The sequence below is a fragment of the Podarcis bocagei genome (genome assembly GCF_964188305.1).
Source record: "Podarcis bocagei genome assembly, chromosome: 14".
Lineage (NCBI taxonomy): Eukaryota > Metazoa > Chordata > Lepidosauria > Squamata > Lacertidae > Podarcis > Podarcis bocagei.
The window spans coordinates 15,963,456-15,982,918 of record NC_138139.1 but is presented as its reverse complement, the minus strand read 5'-3'; positions in this window follow the sequence as shown (position 1 = coordinate 15,982,918).

Genomic DNA, 19,463 nt, shown 5'->3' with positions numbered 1-19,463 from the left:
GGCAGTCGAAACAGAAGGCTTTTTATCACAGGACAAGAAATCAGCCCTCAACAACTTAACTGGCGGAAAATATTTTTTTGAAAAAATCCCTAAGCCCCGGGGTCACAATTTCAGCAAAAATCTGACTTTTGGCATTTCACTCAAAAATGGTGCCAACCGGTTGCAAATGCTCCCCTGAAAGGTTTGGCAGTCGAAACAGAAGGCTTTTTATCACAGGACAAGAAATCAGCCCTCAACAACTTAACCGGCGGAAAATATTTTTTTGAAAAATTCCGTAAGCCCCGGGGTCACAATTTCAGCAAAAATCTGACTTTTGGCAATTCACTCAAAAATGGTGCCAACCGGTTGCAAATGCTCCCCTGAAAGGTTTGGCAGTCGAAACAGAAGGCTTTTTATCACAGGACAAGAAATCAGCCCTCAACAACTTAACCGGCGGAAAATATTTTTTTGAAAAAATCCCTAAGCCCCGGGGTCACAATTTCAGCAAAAAACTGACTTTTGGCAATTCACTCAAAAATGTTGCTAGCAGGTTGCAAAGGCTCCCCTGAAAGCTTTGGCGATGGAAACAGAAGGCTTTTTATCACAGGACAAGAAATCAGCCCTCGAAAACCTAACCTGCGGAAAATATTTTTTTGAAAAAATCCCTAAGCCCCGGGGTCACAATTTCAGCAAAAATCTGACTTTTGGCAATTCACTCAAAAATGGTGCCAGCAGGTTGCAAAGGCTCCCCTGAAAGCTTTGGCGATGGAAACAGAAGGCTTTTTATCACAGGAAAAGAAATCAGCCCTCAAAAACCTAACCTGCGGAAAATATTTTTTTGAAAAAATCCCTAAGCCCCGGGGTCACAATTTCAGCAAAAATCTGACTTTTGGCAATTCACTCAAAAATGGTGCCAGCAGGTTGCAAAGACTCCCCTGAAAGCTTTGGTGATGGAAACAGAAGGCTTTTTATCACAGGACAAGAAATCAGCCCTCAACAACTTAACCGGCGGAAAATATTTTTTTGAAAAAATCCCTAAGCCCCGGGGTCACAATTTCAGCAAAAATATGACTTTTGGTAATTCACTCAAAAATGGTGCCAACCGGTTGCAAATGCTCCCCTGGAAGGTTTGGCAGTCGAAACAGAAGGCTTTTTATCACAGAACAAGAAATCAGCCCTCAACAACTTAACCGGCGGAAAATATTTTTTTGAAAAAATCCCTAAGCCCCGGGGTCACAATTTCAGCAAAAATCTGACTTTTGGCAATTCACTCAAAAATGGTGCCAACCGGTTGCAAATGCTCCCCTGAAATGTTTGGCGATGGAAACAGAAGGCTTTTTATCACAGGACAAGAAATCAGCCCTCGAAAACCTAACCTGCGGAAAATATTTTTTTGAAAAAATCCCTAAGCCCCGGGGTCACAATTTCAGCAAAAATCTGACTTTTGGCAATTCAATCAACAATGGTGCCAGCAGGTTGCAAAGACTCCCCTGAAAGCTTTGGCGATGGAAACAGAAGGCTTTTTATCACAGGACAAGAAATCAGCCCTCAACAACTTAACCGGCGGAAAATATTTTTTTGAAAAAATCCCTAAGCCCCGGGGTCACAATTTCAGCAAAAATCTGACTTTTGGCAATTCACTCACAAATGGTGCCAACCGGTTGTAAATGCGCCCCGGAAAGGTTTGGTAGTCGAAACAGAAGGCTTTTTATCACAGGACAAGAAATCAGCCCTCAACAACTTAACCGGCAGAAAATATTTTTTTGAAAAAATCCCTAAGCCCCGGGGTCACAATTTCAGCAAAAATCTGACTTTTGGCAATTCACTCAAAAATGGTGCCAGCAGGTTGCAAATGCTCCCTTGAAACCTTTGGTGATGGAAACAGAAGGCTTTTTATCACAGGACAAGAAATCAGTCCTCAAAAACTTAGCCGGCGGAAAATATTTGTTTGAAAAGATCCCTCAGCCCCAGGGTCACAATTTCAGCAAAAATCTGACTTTTGGCAATTCACTCAAAAATGGTGCTAGCAGGTTGCAAAGGCTTCCCTGAAAGCTTTGACGATGGAAACAGAAGGCTTTTTATCACAGGACAAGAAATCAGCCCTCAACAACTTAACCGGCGGAAAATATTTTTTTGAAAAAATCCCTAAGCCCCGGGGTCACAATTTCAGCAAAAATCTGACTTTTGGCAATTCACTCAAAAATGGTGCCAACCGGTTGCAAATGCTCCCCTGAAATGTTTGGCGATGAAAACAGAAGGCTTTTTATCACAGGACAAGAAATCAGCCCTCAACAACTTAACCGGCGGAAAATATTTTTTTGAAAAAATCCCTAAGCCCCGGGGTCACAATTTCAGCAAAAATCTGACTTTTGGCAATTCACTCAAAAATGGTGCCCGCACGTTGCAAATGCTCCCCTGAAAGCTTTGGCAGTCGAAACAGAAGGCTTTTTATCACAGGACAAGAAATCAGCCCTCAACAACTTAACCGGCGGAAAATATTTTTTTGAAAAAATCCCTAAGCCCCGGGGTCACAATTTCAGCAAAAATCTGACTTTTGGCAATTCACTCAAAAATGGTGCCAACCGGTTGCAAATGCTCCCCTGAAAGCTTTGGCGATGAAAACAGAAGGCTTTTTATCACAGGACAAGAAATCAGCCCTCAACAACTTAACCGGCGGAAAATATTTTTTTGAAAAAATCCCTAAGCCCCGGGGTCACAATTTCAGCAAAAATCTGACTTTTGGCAATTCACTCAAAAATGGTGCCCGCACTTTGCATATGCTCCCCTGAAAAGTTTGGCAGTCGAAACAGAAGGCTTTTTATCACAGGACAAGAAATCAGCCCTCAACAACTTAACCGGCGGAAAATATTTTTTTGAAAAAATCCCTAAGCCCCGGGGTCACAATTTCAGCAAAAAACTGACTTTTGGCAATTCACTCAAAAATGGTGCCCGCACGTTGCAAATGCTCCCCTGAAAGCTTTGGCAGTCGAAACAGAAGGCTTTTTATCACAGGACAAGAAATCAGCCCTCAACAACTTAACTGGCAGAAAATATTTTTTTGAAAAAATCCCTAAGCCCCGGGGTCACAATTTCAGCAAAAATCTGACTTTTGGCATTTCACTCAAAAATGGTGCCAACCGGTTGCAAATGCTCCCCTGAAAGGTTTGGCAGTCGAAACAGAAGGCTTTTTATCACAGGACAAGAAATCAGCCCTCAACAACTTAACCGGCGGAAAATATTTTTTTGAAAAATTCCGTAAGCCCCGGGGTCACAATTTCAGCAAAAATCTGACTTTTGGCAATTCACTCAAAAATGGTGCCAACCGGTTGCAAATGCTCCCCTGAAAGGTTTGGCAGTCGAAACAGAAGGCTTTTTATCACAGGACAAGAAATCAGCCCTCAACAACTTAACCGGCGGAAAATATTTTTTTGAAAAAATCCCTAAGCCCCGGGGTCACAATTTCAGCAAAAAACTGACTTTTGGCAATTCACTCAAAAATGTTGCTAGCAGGTTGCAAAGGCTCCCCTGAAAGCTTTGGCGATGGAAACAGAAGGCTTTTTATCACAGGACAAGAAATCAGCCCTCGAAAACCTAACCTGCGGAAAATATTTTTTTGAAAAAATCCCTAAGCCCCGGGGTCACAATTATAGCAAAAATCTGACTTTTGGCAATTCACTCAAAAATGGTGCCAGCAGGTTGCAAAGGCTCCCCTGAAAGCTTTGGCGATGGAAACAGAAGGCTTTTTATCACAGGAAAAGAAATCAGCCCTCAAAAACCTAACCTGCGGAAAATATTTTTTTTAAAAAAATCCCTAAGCCCCGGGGTCACAATTTCAGCAAAAATCTGATTTTGGCAATTCACTCAAAAATGGTGCCAGCAGGTTGCAAAGACTCCCCTGAAAGCTTTGGTGATGGAAACAGAAGGCTTTTTATCACAGGACAAGAAATCAGCCCTCAACAACTTAACCGGCGGAAAATATTTTTTTGAAAAAATCCCTAAGCCCCGGGGTCACAATTTCAGCAAAAATATGACTTTTGGTAATTCACTCAAAAATGGTGCCAACCGGTTGCAAATGCTCCCCTGGAAGGTTTGGCAGTCGAAACAGAAGGCTTTTTATCACAGGACAAGAAATCAGCCCTCAACAACTTAACCGGCGGAAAATATTTTTTTGAAAAAATCCCTAAGACCCGGGGTCACAATTTCAGCAAAAATCTGACTTTTGGCAATTCACTCAAAAATGGTGCCAGCACGTTGCAAATGCTCCCCTGAAAGGTTTGGCAGTCGAAACAGAAGGCTTTTTATCACAGGACAAGAAATCAGCCCTCAACAACTTAACCGGCGGAAAATATTTTTTTGAAAAAATACCTAAGCCCCGGGGTCACAATTTCAGCAAAAATCTGACTTTTGGCATTTCACTCAAAAATGGTGCCAACCGGTTGCAAATGCTCCCCTGAAAGCTTTGACGATGGAAACAGAAGGCTATTTATCACAGGACAAGAAATCAGCCCTCAACAACTTAACCGGCGGAAAATATTTTTTTGAAAAAATCCCTAAGCCCCGGGGTCACAATTTCAGCAAAAATATGACTTTTGGTAATTCACTCAAAAATGGTGGTAGCAGGTTGCAAATGCTCCCCTGAAAGGTTTGGCGTTGGAAACAGAAGGCTTTTTATCACAGGACAAGAAATCAGCCCTCAACAACTTAACCGGCGGAAAATATTTTTTTGAAAAAATCCCTAAGCCCCGGGGTCACAATTTCAGCAAAAATCTGACTTTTGGCAATTCACTCAAAAATGGTGCCAGCAGGTTGCAAAGACTCCCCTGAAAGGTTTGACGATGGAAACAGAAGGCTATTTATCACAGGACAAGAAATGAGCCCTCAACAACTTAACTGGCGGAAAATATTTTTTTGAAAAAATCCCTAAGCCCCGGGGTCACAATTTCAGCAAAAATATGACTTTTGGTAATTCACTCAAAAATGGTGCCAACCGGTTGCAAATGCTCCCCTGAAAGGTTTGGCAGTCGAAACAGAAGGCTTTTTATCACAGGACAAGAAATCAGCCCTCAACAACTTAACCGGCGGAAAATATTTTTTTGAAAAAATCCCTAAGCCCCGGGGTCACAATTTCAGCAAAAAACTGACTTTTGGCAATTCACTCAAAAATGTTGCTAGCAGGTTGCAAAGGCTCCCCTGAAAGCTTTGGCGATGGAAACAGAAGGCTTTTTATCACAGGACAAGAAATCAGCCCTCGAAAACCTAACCTGCGGAAAATATTTTTTTGAAAAAATCCCTAAGCCCCGGGGTCACAATTATAGCAAAAATCTGACTTTTGGCAATTCACTCAAAAATGGTGCCAGCAGGTTGCAAAGGCTCCCTTGAAAGCTTTGGCGATGGAAACAGAAGGCTTTTTATCACAGGAAAAGAAATCAGCCCTCAAAAACCTAACCTGCGGAAAATATTTTTTTGAAAAAACCCCTAAGCCCCGGGGTCACAATTTCAGCAAAAATCTGACTTTTGGCAATTCACTCAAAAATGGTGCCAGCAGGTTGCAAAGACTCCCCTGAAAGCTTTGGTGATGGAAACAGAAGGCTTTTAATCACAGGACAAGAAATCAGCCCTCAACAACTTAACCGGCGGAAAATATTTTTTTGAAAAAATCCCTAAGCCCCGGGGTCACAATTTCAGCAAAAATATGACTTTTGGTAATTCATTCAAAAAGGGTGCCAACCGGTTGCAAATGCTCCCCTGGAAGGTTTGGCAGTCGAAACAGAAGGCTTTTTATCACAGGACAAGAAATCAGCCCTCAACAACTTAACCGGCGGAAAATATTTTTTTGAAAAAATCCCTAAGACCCGGGGTCACAATATCAGCAAAAATCTGACTTTTGGCAATTCACTCAAAAATGGTGCCAGCACGTTGCAAATGCTCCCCTGAAATGTTTGGCAGTCGAAACAGAAGGCTTTTTATCACAGGACAAGAAATCAGCCCTCAACAACTTAACCGGCGGAAAATATTTTTTTGAAAAAATACCTAAGCCCCGGGGTCACAATTTCAGCAAAAATCTGACTTTTGGCATTTCACTCAAAAATGGTGCCAACCGGTTGCAAATGCTCCCCTGAAAGCTTTGACGATGGAAACAGAAGGCTATTTATCACAGGACAAGAAATCAGCCCTCAACAACTTAACCGGCGGAAAATATTTTTTTGAAAAAATCCCTAAGCCCCGGGGTCACAATTTCAGCAAAAATATGACTTTTGGTAATTCACTCAAAAATGGTGGTAGCAGGTTGCAAATGCTCCCCTGAAAGGTTTGGCGTTGGAAACAGAAGGCTTTTTATCACAGGACAAGAAATCAGCCCTCAACAACTTAACCGGCGGAAAATATTTTTTTGAAAAAATCCCTAAGCCCCGGGGTCACAATTTCAGCAAAAATCTGACTTTTGGCAATTCACTCAAAAATGGTGCCAGCAGGTTGCAAAGACTCCCCTGAAAGGTTTGACGATGGAAACAGAAGGCTATTTATCACAGGACAAGAAATGAGCCCTCAACAACTTAACTGGCGGAAAATATTTTTTTGAAAAAATCCCTAAGCCCCGGGGTCACAATTTCAGCAAAAATATGACTTTTGGTAATTCACTCAAAAATGGTGCCAACCGGTTGCAAATGCTCCCCTGAAAGGTTTGGCAGTCGAAACAGAAGGCTTTTTATCACAGGACAAGAAATCAGCCCTCAACAACTTAACCGGCGGAAAATATTTTTTTGAAAAAATCCCTAAGCCCCGGGGTCACAATTTCAGCAAAAATCTGACTTTTGGCAATTCACTCAAAAATGGTGCCAGCAGGTTGCAAAGACTCCCCTGAAAGGTTTGACGATGGAAACAGAAGGCTTTTTATCACAGGACAAGAAATCAGCCCTCAACAACTTAACCGGCGGAAAATATTTTTTTGAAAAAATCCCTAAGCCCCGGGGTCACAATTTCAGCAAAAAACTGACTTTTGGCAATTCACTCACAAATGGTGCCAACCGGTTGCAAATGCGCCCCGGAAAGGTTTGGTAGTCGAAACAGAAGGCTTTTTATCACAGGACAAGAAATCAGCCCTCAACAACTTAACCGGCAGAAAATATTTTTTTGAAAAAATCCCTAAGCCCCGGGGTCACAATTTCAGCAAAAATCTGACTTTTGGCAATTCACTCAAAAATGGTGCCAGCAGGTTGCAAATGCTCCCTTGAAACCTTTGGTGATGGAAACAGAAGGCTTTTTATCACAGGACAAGAAATCAGTCCTCAAAAACTTAACCGGCGGAAAATATTTGTTTGAAAAGATCCCTAAGCCCCAGGGTCACAATTTCAGCAAAAATCTGACTTTTGGCAATTCACTCAAAAATGGTGCTAGCAGGTTGCAAAGGCTTCCCTGAAAGCTTTGACGATGGAAACAGAAGGCTTTTTATCACAGGACAAGAAATCAGCCCTCAACAACTTAACCGGCGAAAAATATTTTTTTGAAAAAATCCCTAAGCCCCGGGGTCACAATTTCAGCAAAAATCTGACTTTTGGCAATTCACTCAAAAATGGTGCCAACCGGTTGCAAATGCTCCCCTGAAATGTTTGGCGATGAAAACAGAAGGCTTTTTATCACAGGACAAGAAATCAGCCCTCAACAACTTAACCGGCGGAAAATATTTTTTTGAAAAAATCCCTAAGCCCCGGGGTCACAATTTCAGCAAAAATCTGACTTTTGGCAATTCACTCAAAAATGGTGCCAACCGGTTGCAAATGCTCCCCTGAAATGTTTGGCGATGAAAACAGAAGGCTTTTTATCACAGGACAAGAAATCAGCCCTCAACAACTTAACCGGCGGAAAATATTTTTTTGAAAAAATCCCTAAGCCCCGGGGTCACAATTTCAGCAAAAATCTGACTTTTGGCAATTCACTCAAAAATGGTGCCCGCACGTTGCAAATGCTCCCCTGAAAGCTTTGGCAGTCGAAACAGAAGGCTTTTTATCACAGGACAAGAAATCAGCCCTCAACAACTTAACCGGCGGAAAATATTTTTTTGAAAAAATCCCTAAGCCCCGGGGTCACAATTTCAGCAAAAATATGACTTTTGGCATTTCACTCAAAAATGGTGCCAACCGGTTGCAAATGCTCCCCTGAAAGCTTTGACGATGGAAACAGAAGGCTATTTATCACAGGACAAGAAATCAGCCCTCAACAACTTAACCGGCGGAAAATATTTTTTTGAAAAAATCCCTAAGCCCCGGGGTCACAATTTCAGCAAAAATATGACTTTTGGTAATTCACTCAAAAATGGTGGTAGCAGGTTGCAAATGCTCCCCTGAAAGGTTTGGCGTTGGAAACAGAAGGCTTTTTATCACAGGACAAGAAATCAGCCCTCAACAACTTAACCGGCGGAAAATATTTTTTTGAAAAAATCCCTAAGCCCCGGGGTCACAATTTCAGCAAAAATCTGACTTTTGGCAATTCACTCAAAAATGGTGCCAGCAGGTTGCAAAGACTCCCCTGAAAGGTTTGACGATGGAAACAGAAGGCTTTTTATCACAGGACAAGAAATCAGCCCTCAACAACTTAACCGGCGAAAAATATTTTTTTGAAAAAATCCCTAAGCCCCGGGGTCACAATTTCAGCAAAAATCTGACTTTTGGCAATTCACTCAAAAATGGTGCCAACCGGTTGCAAATGCTCCCCTGAAATGTTTGGCGATGAAAACAGAAGGCTTTTTATCACAGGACAAGAAATCAGCCCTCAACAACTAAACCGGCGGAAAATATTTTTTTGAAAAAATCCCTAAGCCCCGGGGTCACAATTTCAGCAAAAATCTGACTTTTGGCAATTCACTCAAAAATGGTGCCCGCACGTTGCAAATGCTCCCCTGAAAGCTTTGGCAGTCGAAACAGAAGGCTTTTTATCACAGGACAAGAAATCAGCCCTCAACAACTTAACCGGCGGAAAATATTTTTTTGAAAAAATACCTAAGCCCCGGGGTCACAATTTCAGCAAAAATCTGACTTTTGGCATTTCACTCAAAAATGGTGCCAACCGGTTGCAAATGCTCCCCTGAAAGCTTTGACGATGGAAACAGAAGGCTATTTATCACAGGACAAGAAATCAGCCCTCAACAACTTAACCGGCGGAAAATATTTTTTTGAAAAAATCCCTAAGCCCCGGGGTCACAATTTCAGCAAAAATATGACTTTTGGTAATTCACTCAAAAATGGTGGTAGCAGGTTGCAAATGCTCCCCTGAAAGGTTTGGCGTTGGAAACAGAAGGCTTTTTATCACAGGACAAGAAATCAGCCCTCAACAACTTAACCGGCGGAAAATATTTTTTTGAAAAAATCCCTAAGCCCCGGGGTCACAATTTCAGCAAAAATCTGACTTTTGGCAATTCACTCAAAAATGGTGCCAGCAGGTTGCAAAGACTCCCCTGAAAGGTTTGACGATGGAAACAGAAGGCTATTTATCACAGGACAAGAAATGAGCCCTCAACAACTTAACTGGCGGAAAATATTTTTTTGAAAAAATCCCTAAGCCCCGGGGTCACAATTTCAGCAAAAATATGACTTTTGGTAATTCACTCAAATATGGTGCCAACCGGTTGCAAATGCTCCCCTGAAAGGTTTGGCAGTCGAAACAGAAGGCTTTTTATCACAGGACAAGAAATCAGCCCTCAACAACTTAACCGGCGGAAAATATTTTTTTGAAAAAATCCCTAAGCCCCGGGGTCACAATTTCAGCAAAAATCTGACTTTTGGCAATTCACTCAAAAATGGTGCCAGCAGGTTGCAAAGACTCCCCTGAAAGCTTTGGCAGTCGAAACAGAAGGCTTTTTATCACAGGACAAGAAATCAGCCCTCAACAACATAACCTGCGGAAAATATTTTTTTGAAAAAATCCCTAAGCCCCGGGGTCACAATTTCAGCAAAAAACTGACTTTTGGCAATTCAATCACAAATGGTGCCAACCGGTTGCAAATGCGCCCCGGAAAGGTTTGGTAGTCGAAACAGAAGGCTTTTTATCACAGGACAAGAAATCAGCCCTCAACAACTTAACCGGCAGAAAATATTTTTTTGAAAAAATCCCTAAGCCCCGGGGTCACAATTTCAGCAAAAATCTGACTTTTGGCAATTCACTCAAAAATGGTGCCAGCAGGTTGCAAATGCTCCCTTGAAACCTTTGGTGATGGAAACAGAAGGCTTTTTATCACAGGACAAGAAATCAGTCCTCAAAAACTTAACCGGCGGAAAATATTTGTTTGAAAAGATCCCTAAGCCCCAGGGTCACAATTTCAGCAAAAATCTGACTTTTGGCAATTCACTCAAAAATGGTGCCAGCAGGTTGCAAATGCTCCCTTGAAACCTTTGGTGATGGAAACAGAAGGCTTTTTATCACAGGACAAGAAATCAGTCCTCAAAAACTTAACCGGCGGAAAATATTTGTTTGAAAAGATCCCTAAGCCCCAGGGTCACAATTTCAGCAAAAATCTGACTTTTGGCAATTCACTCAAAAATGGTGCTAGCAGGTTGCAAAGGCTTCCCTGAAAGCTTTGACGATGGAAACAGAAGGCTTTTTATCACAGGACAAGAAATCAGCCCTCAACAACTTAACCGGCGAAAAATATTTTTTTGAAAAAATCCCTAAGCCCCGGGGTCACAATTTCAGCAAAAATCTGACTTTTGGCAATTCACTCAAAAATGGTGCCAACCGGTTGCAAATGCTCCCCTGAAATGTTTGGCGATGAAAACAGAAGGCTTTTTATCACAGGACAAGAAATCAGCCCTCAACAACTTAACCGGCGGAAAATATTTTTTTGAAAAAATCCCTAAGCCCCGGGGTCACAATTTCAGCAAAAATCTGACTTTTGGCAATTCACTCAAAAATGGTGCCCGCACGTTGCAAATGCTCCCCTGAAAGCTTTGGCAGTCGAAACAGAAGGCTTTTTATCACAGGACAAGAAATCAGCCCTCAACAACTTAACCGGCGGAAAATATTTTTTTGAAAAAATCCCTAAGCCCCGGGGTCACAATTTCAGCAAAAATATGACTTTTGGCAATTCACTCAAAAATGGTGCCAACCGGTTGCAAATGCTCCCCTGAAAGGTTTGGCGATGAAAACAGAAGGCTTTTTATCACAGGACAAGAAATCAGCCCTCAACAACTTAACCGGCGGAAAATATTTTTTTGAAAAAATCCCTAAGCCCCGGGGTCACAATTTCAGCAAAAATCTGACTTTTGGCAATTCACTCAAAAATGGTGCCCGCACTTTGCATATGCTCCCCTGAAAAGTTTGGCAGTCGAAACAGAAGGCTTTTTATCACAGGACAAAAAATCAGCCCTCAACAACTTAACCGGCGGAAAATATTTTTTTGAAAAAATCCCTAAGCCCCGGGGTCACAATTTCAGCAAAAAACTGACGTTTGGCAATTCACTCAAAAATGGTGCCCGCACGTTGCAAATGCTCCCCTGAAAGCTTTGGCAGTCGAAACAGAAGGCTTTTTATCACAGGACAAGAAATCAGCCCTCAACAACTTAACCGGCGGAAAATATTTTTTTGAAAAAATCCCTAAGCCCCGGGGTCACAATTTCAGCAAAAATCTGACTTTTGGCATTTCACTCAAAAATGGTGCCAACCGGTTGCAAATGCTCCCCTGAAAGGTTTGGCAGTCGAAACAGAAGGCTTTTTATCACAGGACAAGAAATCAGCCCTCAACAACTTAACCGGCGGAAAATATTTTTTTGAAAAATTCCGTAAGCCCCGGGGTCACAATTTCAGCAAAAATCTGACTTTTGGCAATTCACTCAAAAATGGTGCCAACCGGTTGCAAATGCTCCCCTGAAAGGTTTGGCAGTCGAAACAGAAGGCTTTTTATCACAGGACAAGAAATCAGCCCTCAACAACTTAACCGGCGGAAAATATTTTTTTGAAAAAATCCCTAAGCCCCGGGGTCACAATTTCAGCAAAAAACTGACTTTTGGCAATTCACTCAAAAATGTTGCTAGCAGGTTGCAAAGGCTCCCCTGAAAGCTTTGGCGATGGAAACAGAAGGCTTTTTATCACAGGACAAGAAATCAGCCCTCGAAAACCTAACCTGCGGAAAATATTTTTTTGAAAAAATCCCTAAGCCCCGGGGTCACAATTATAGCAAAAATCTGACTTTTGGCAATTCACTCAAAAATGGTGCCAGCAGGTTGCAAAGGCTCCCCTGAAAGCTTTGGCGATGGAAACAGAAGGCTTTTTATCACAGGAAAAGAAATCAGCCCTCAAAAACCTAACCTGCGGAAAATATTTTTTTGAAAAAATCCCTAAGCCCCGGGGTCACAATTTCAGCAAAAATCTGACTTTTGGCAATTCACTCAAAAATGGTGCCAGCAGGTTGCAAAGACTCCCCTGAAAGCTTTGGTGATGGAAACAGAAGGCTTTTTATCACAGGACAAGAAATCAGCCCTCAACAACATAACCTGCGGAAAATATTTTTTTGAAAAAATCCCTAAGCCCCGGGGTCACAATTTCAGCAAAAAACTGACTTTTGGCAATTCACTCACAAATGGTGCCAACCGGTTGCAAATGCGCCCCGGAAAGGTTTGGTAGTCGAAACAGAAGGCTTTTTATCACAGGACAAGAAATCAGCCCTCAACAACTTAACCGGCAGAAAATATTTTTTTGAAAAAATCCCTAAGCCCCGGGGTCACAATTTCAGCAAAAATCTGACTTTTGGCAATTCACTCAAAAATGGTGCCAGCAGGTTGCAAATGCTCCCTTGAAACCTTTGGTGATGGAAACAGAAGGCTTTTTATCACAGGACAAGAAATCAGTCCTCAAAAACTTAACCGGCGGAAAATATTTGTTTGAAAAGATCCCTAAGCCCCAGGGTCACAATTTCAGCAAAAATCTGACTTTTGGCAATTCACTCAAAAATGGTGCCAGCAGGTTGCAAATGCTCCCTTGAAACCTTTGGTGATGGAAACAGAAGGCTTTTTATCACAGGACAAGAAATCAGTCCTCAAAAACTTAACCGGTGGAAAATATTTGTTTGAAAAGATCCCTAAGCCCCAGGGTCACAATTTCAGCAAAAATCTGACTTTTGGCAATTCACTCAAAAATGGTGCTAGCAGGTTGCAAAGGCTTCCCTGAAAGCTTTGACGATGGAAACAGAAGGCTTTTTATCACAGGACAAGAAATCAGCCCTCAACAACTTAACCGGCGAAAAATATTTTTTTGAAAAAATCCCTAAGCCCCGGGGTCACAATTTCAGCAAAAATCTGACTTTTGGCAATTCACTCAAAAATGGTGCCAACCGGTTGCAAATGCTCCCCTGAAATGTTTGGCGATGAAAACAGAAGGCTTTTTATCACAGGACAAGAAATCAGCCCTCAACAACTTAACCGGCGGAAAATATTTTTTTGAAAAAATCCCTAAGCCCCGGGGTCACAATTTCAGCAAAAATCTGACTTTTGGCAATTCACTCAAAAATGGTGCCCGCACGTTGCAAATGCTCCCCTGAAAGCTTTGGCAGTCGAAACAGAAGGCTTTTTATCACAGGACAAGAAATCAGCCCTCAACAACTTAACCGGCGGAAAATATTTTTTTGAAAAAATCCCTAAGCCCCGGGGTCACAATTTCAGCAAAAATATGACTTTTGGCAATTCACTCAAAAATGGTGCCAACCGGTTGCAAATGCTCCCCTGAAAGGTTTGGCGATGAAAACAGAAGGCTTTTTATCACAGGACAAGAAATCAGCCCTCAACAACTTAACCGGCGGAAAATATTTTTTTGAAAAAATCCCTAAGCCCCGGGGTCACAATTTCAGCAAAAATCTGACTTTTGGCAATTCACTCAAAAATGGTGCCCGCACTTTGCATATGCTCCCCTGAAAAGTTTGGCAGTCGAAACAGAAGGCTTTTTATCACAGGACAAAAAATCAGCCCTCAACAACTTAACCGGCGGAAAATATTTTTTTGAAAAAATCCCTAAGCCCCGGGGTCACAATTTCAGCAAAAAACTGACGTTTGGCAATTCACTCAAAAATGGTGCCCGCACGTTGCAAATGCTCCCCTGAAAGCTTTGGCAGTCGAAACAGAAGGCTTTTTATCACAGGACAAGAAATCAGCCCTCAACAACTTAACCGGCGGAAAATATTTTTTTGAAAAAATCCCTAAGCCCCGGGGTCACAATTTCAGCAAAAATCTGACTTTTGGCATTTCACTCAAAAATGGTGCCAACCGGTTGCAAATGCTCCCCTGAAAGGTTTGGCAGTCGAAACAGAAGGCTTTTTATCACAGGACAAGAAATCAGCCCTCAACAACTTAACCGGCGGAAAATATTTTTTTGAAAAATTCCGTAAGCCCCGGGGTCACAATTTCAGCAAAAATCTGACTTTTGGCAATTCACTCAAAAATGGTGCCAACCGGTTGCAAATGCTCCCCTGAAAGGTTTGGCAGTCGAAACAGAAGGCTTTTTATCACAGGACAAGAAATCAGCCCTCAACAACTTAACCGGCGGAAAATATTTTTTTGAAAAAATCCCTAAGCCCCGGGGTCACAATTTCAGCAAAAAACTGACTTTTGGCAATTCACTCAAAAATGTTGCTAGCAGGTTGCAAAGGCCCCCCTGAAAGCTTTGGCGATGGAAACAGAAGGCTTTTTATCACAGGACAAGAAATCAGCCCTCGAAAACCTAACCTGCGGAAAATATTTTTTTGAAAAAATCCCTAAGCCCCGGGGTCACAATTATAGCAAAAATCTGACTTTTGGCAATTCACTCAAAAATGGTGCCAGCAGGTTGCAAAGGCTCCCCTGAAAGCTTTGGCGATGGAAACAGAAGGCTTTTTATCACAGGAAAAGAAATCAGCCCTCAAAAACCTAACCTGCGGAAAATATTTTTTTGAAAAAATCCCTAAGCCCCGGGGTCACAATTTCAGCAAAAATCTGACTTTTGGCAATTCACTCAAAAATGGTGCCAGCAGGTTGCAAAGACTCACCTGAAAGCTTTGGTGATGGAAACAGAAGGCTTTTTATCACAGGACAAGAAATCAGCCCTCAACAACATAACCTGCGGAAAATATTTTTTTGAAAAAATCCCTAAGCCCCGGGGTCACAATTTCAGCAAAAAACTGACTTTTGGCAATTCACTCACAAATGGTGCCAACCGGTTGCAAATGCGCCCCGGAAAGGTTTGGTAGTCGAAACAGAAGGCTTTTTATCACAGGACAAGAAATCAGCCCTCAACAACTTAACCGGCAGAAAATATTTTTTTGAAAAAATCCCTAAGCCCCGGGGTCACAATTTCAGCAAAAATCTGACTTTTGGCAATTCACTCAAAAATGGTGCCAGCAGGTTGCAAATGCTCCCTTGAAACCTTTGGTGATGGAAACAGAAGGCTTTTTATCACAGGACAAGAAATCAGTCCTCAAAAACTTAACCGGCGGAAAATATTTGTTTGAAAAGATCCCTAAGCCCCAGGGTCACAATTTCAGCAAAAATCTGACTTTTGGCAATTCACTCAAAAATGGTGCCAGCAGGTTGCAAATGCTCCCTTGAAACCTTTGGTGATGGAAACAGAAGGCTTTTTATCACAGGACAAGAAATCAGTCCTCAAAAACTTAACCGGCGGAAAATATTTGTTTGAAAAGATCCCTAAGCCCCAGGGTCACAATTTCAGCAAAAATCTGACTTTTGGCAATTCACTCAAAAATGGTGCTAGCAGGTTGCAAAGGCTTCCCTGAAAGCTTTGACGATGGAAACAGAAGGCTTTTTATCACAGGACAAGAAATCAGCCCTCAACAACTTAACCGGCGAAAAATATTTTTTTGAAAAAATCCCTAAGCCCTGGGGTCACAATTTCAGCAAAAATCTGACTTTTGGCAATTCACTCAAAAATGGTGCCAACCGGTTGCAAATGCTCCCCTGAAATGTTTGGCGATGAAAACAGAAGGCTTTTTATCACAGGACAAGAAATCAGCCCTCAACAACTTAACCGGCGGAAAATATTTTTTTGAAAAAATCCCTAAGCCCCGGGGTCACAATTTCAGCAAAAATCTGACTTTTGGCAATTCACTCAAAAATGGTGCCCGCACGTTGCAAATGCTCCCCTGAAAGCTTTGGCAGTCGAAACAGAAGGCTTTTTATCACAGGACAAGAAATCAGCCCTCAACAACTTAACCGGCGGAAAATATTTTTTTGAAAAAATCCCTAAGCCCCGGGGTCACAATTTCAGCAAAAATCTGACTTTTGGCAATTCACTCAAAAATGGTGCCAACCGGTTGCAAATGCTCCCCTGAAAGGTTTGGCGATGAAAACAGAAGGCTTTTTATCACAGGACAAGAAATCAGCCCTCAACAACTTAACCGGCGGAAAATATTTTTTTGAAAAAATCCCTAAGCCCCGGGGTCACAATTTCAGCAAAAATCTGACTTTTGGCAATTCACTCAAAAATGGTGCCCGCACTTTGCATATGCTCCCCTGAAAAGTTTGGCAGTCGAAACAGAAGGCTTTTTATCACAGGACAAAAAATCAGCCCTCAACAACTTAACCGGCGGAAAATATTTTTTTGAAAAAATCCCTAAGCCCCGGGGTCACAATTTCAGCAAAAAACTGACGTTTGGCAATTCACTCAAAAATGGTGCCCGCACGTTGCAAATGCTCCCCTGAAAGCTTTGGCAGTCGAAACAGAAGGCTTTTTATCACAGGACAAGAAATCAGCCCTCAACAACTTAACCGGCGGAAAATATTTTTTTGAAAAAATCCCTAAGCCCCGGGGTCACAATTTCAGCAAAAATCTGACTTTTGGCATTTCACTCAAAAATGGTGCCAACCGGTTGCAAATGCTCCCCTGAAAGCTTTGACGATGGAAACAGAAGGCTATTTATCACAGGACAAGAAATCAGCCCTCAACAACTTAACCGGCGGAAAATATTTTTTTGAAAAATTCCGTAAGCCCCGGGGTCACAATTTCAGCAAAAATCTGACTTTTGGCAATTCACTCAAAAATGGTGCCAACCGGTTGCAAATGCTCCCCTGAAAGGTTTGGCAGTCGAAACAGAAGGCTTTTTATCACAGGACAAGAAATCAGCCCTCAACAACTTAACCGGCGGAAAATATTTTTTTGAAAAAATCCCTAAGCCCCGGGGTCACAATTTCAGCAAAAAACTGACTTTTGGCAATTCACTCAAAAATGTTGCTAGCAGGTTGCAAAGGCTCCCCTGAAAGCTTTGGCGATGGAAACAGAAGGCTTTTTATCACAGGACAAGAAATCAGCCCTCGAAAACCTAACCTGCGGAAAATATTTTTTTGAAAAAATCCCTAAGCCCCGGGGTCACAATTATAGCAAAAATCTGACTTTTGGCAATTCACTCAAAAATGGTGCCAGCAGGTTGCAAAGGCTCCCCTGAAAGCTTTGGCGATGGAAACAGAAGGCTTTTTATCACAGGAAAAGAAATCAGCCCTCAAAAACCTAACCTGCGGAAAATATTTTTTTGAAAAAATCCCTAAGCCCCGGGGTCACAATTTCAGCAAAAATCTGACTTTTGGCAATTCACTCAAAAATGGTGCCAGCAGGTTGCAAAGACTCCCCTGAAAGCTTTGGTGATGGAAACAGAAGGCTTTTTATCACAGGACAAGAAATCAGCCCTCAACAACTTAACCGGCGGAAAATATTTTTTTGAAAAAATCCCTAAGCCCCGGGGTCACAATTTCAGCAAAAATATGACTTTTGGTAATTCACTCAAAAATGGTGCCAACCGGTTGCGAATGCTCCCCTGGAAGGTTTGGCAGTCGAAACAGAAGGCTTTTTATCACAGGACAAGAAATCAGCCCTCAACAACTTAACCGGCGGAAAATATTTTTTTGAAAAAATCCCTAAGACCCGGTGTCACAATTTCAGCAAAAATCTGACTTTTGGCAATTCACCCAAAAATGGTGCCAGCACGTTGCAAATGCTCCCCTGAAACGTTTGGCAGTCGAAACAGAAGGCTTTTTATCACAGGACAAGAAATCAGCCCTCAACAACTTAACCGGCGGAAAATATTTTTTTGAAAAAATCCCTAAGCCCCGGGGTCACAATTTCAGCAAAAATCTGACTTTTGGCAATTCACTCAAAAATGGTGCCAACCGGTTGCAAATGCGCCCCGGAAAGGTTTGGCAGTCGAAACAGAAGGCTTTTTATCACAGGACAAGAAATCAGCCCTCAACAACTTAACCGGCGGAAAATATTTTTTTGAAAAAATCCCTAAGCCCCGGGGTCACAATTATAGCAAAAATCTGACTTTTGGCAATTCACTCAAAAATGGTGCCAGCAGGTTGCAAATGCTCCCTTGAAACCTTTGGTGATGGAAACAGAAGGCTTTTTATCACAGGACAAGAAATCAGTCCTCAAAAACTTAACCGGCGGAAAATATTTGTTTGAAAAGATCCCTAAGCCCCAGGGTCACAATTTCAGCAAAAATCTGACTTTTGGCAATTCACTCAAAAATGGTGCTAGCAGGTTGCAAAGGCTTCCCTGAAAGCTTTGACGATGGAAACAGAAGGCTTTTTATCACAGGACAAGAAATCAGCCCTCAACAACTTAACCGGCGAAAAATATTTTTTTGAAAAAATCCCTAAGCCCCGGGGTCACAATTTCAGCAAAAATCTGACTTTTGGCAATTCACTCAAAAATGGTGCCAACCGGTTGCAAATGCTCCCCTGAAATGTTTGGCGATGAAAACAGAAGGCTTTTTATCACAGGACAAGAAATCAGCCCTCAACAACTTAACCGGCGGAAAATATTTTTTTGAAAAAATCCCTAAGCCCCGGGGTCACAATTTCAGCAAAAATCTGACTTTTGGCAATTCACTCAAAAATGGTGCCCGCACGTTGCAAATGCTCCCCTGAAAGCTTTGGCAGTCGAAACAGAAGGCTTTTTATCACAGGACAAGAAATCAGCCCTCAACAACTTAACCGGCGGAAAATATTTTTTTGAAAAAATCCCTAAGCCCCGGGGTCACAATTTCAGCAAAAATCTGACTTTTGGCAATTCACTCAAAAATGGTGCCAACCGGTTGCAAATGCTCCCCTGAAAGGTTTGGCGATGAAAACAGAAGGCTTTTTATCACAGGACAAGAAATCAGCCCTCAACAACTTAACCGGCGGAAAATATTTTTTTGAAAAAATCCCTAAGCCCCGGGGTCACAATTTCAGCAAAAATCTGACTTTTGGCAATTCACTCAAAAATGGTGCCCGCACTTTGCATATGCTCCCCTGAAAAGTTTGGCAGTCGAAACAGAAGGCTTTTTATCACAGGACAAAAAATCAGCCCTCAACAACTTAACCGGCGGAAAATATTTTTTTGAAAAAATCCCTAAGCCCCGGGGTCACAATTTCAGCAAAAAACTGACGTTTGGCAATTCACTCAAAAATGGTGCCCGCACGTTGCAAATGCTCCCCTGAAAGCTTTGGCAGTCGAAACAGAAGGCTTTTTATCACAGGACAAGA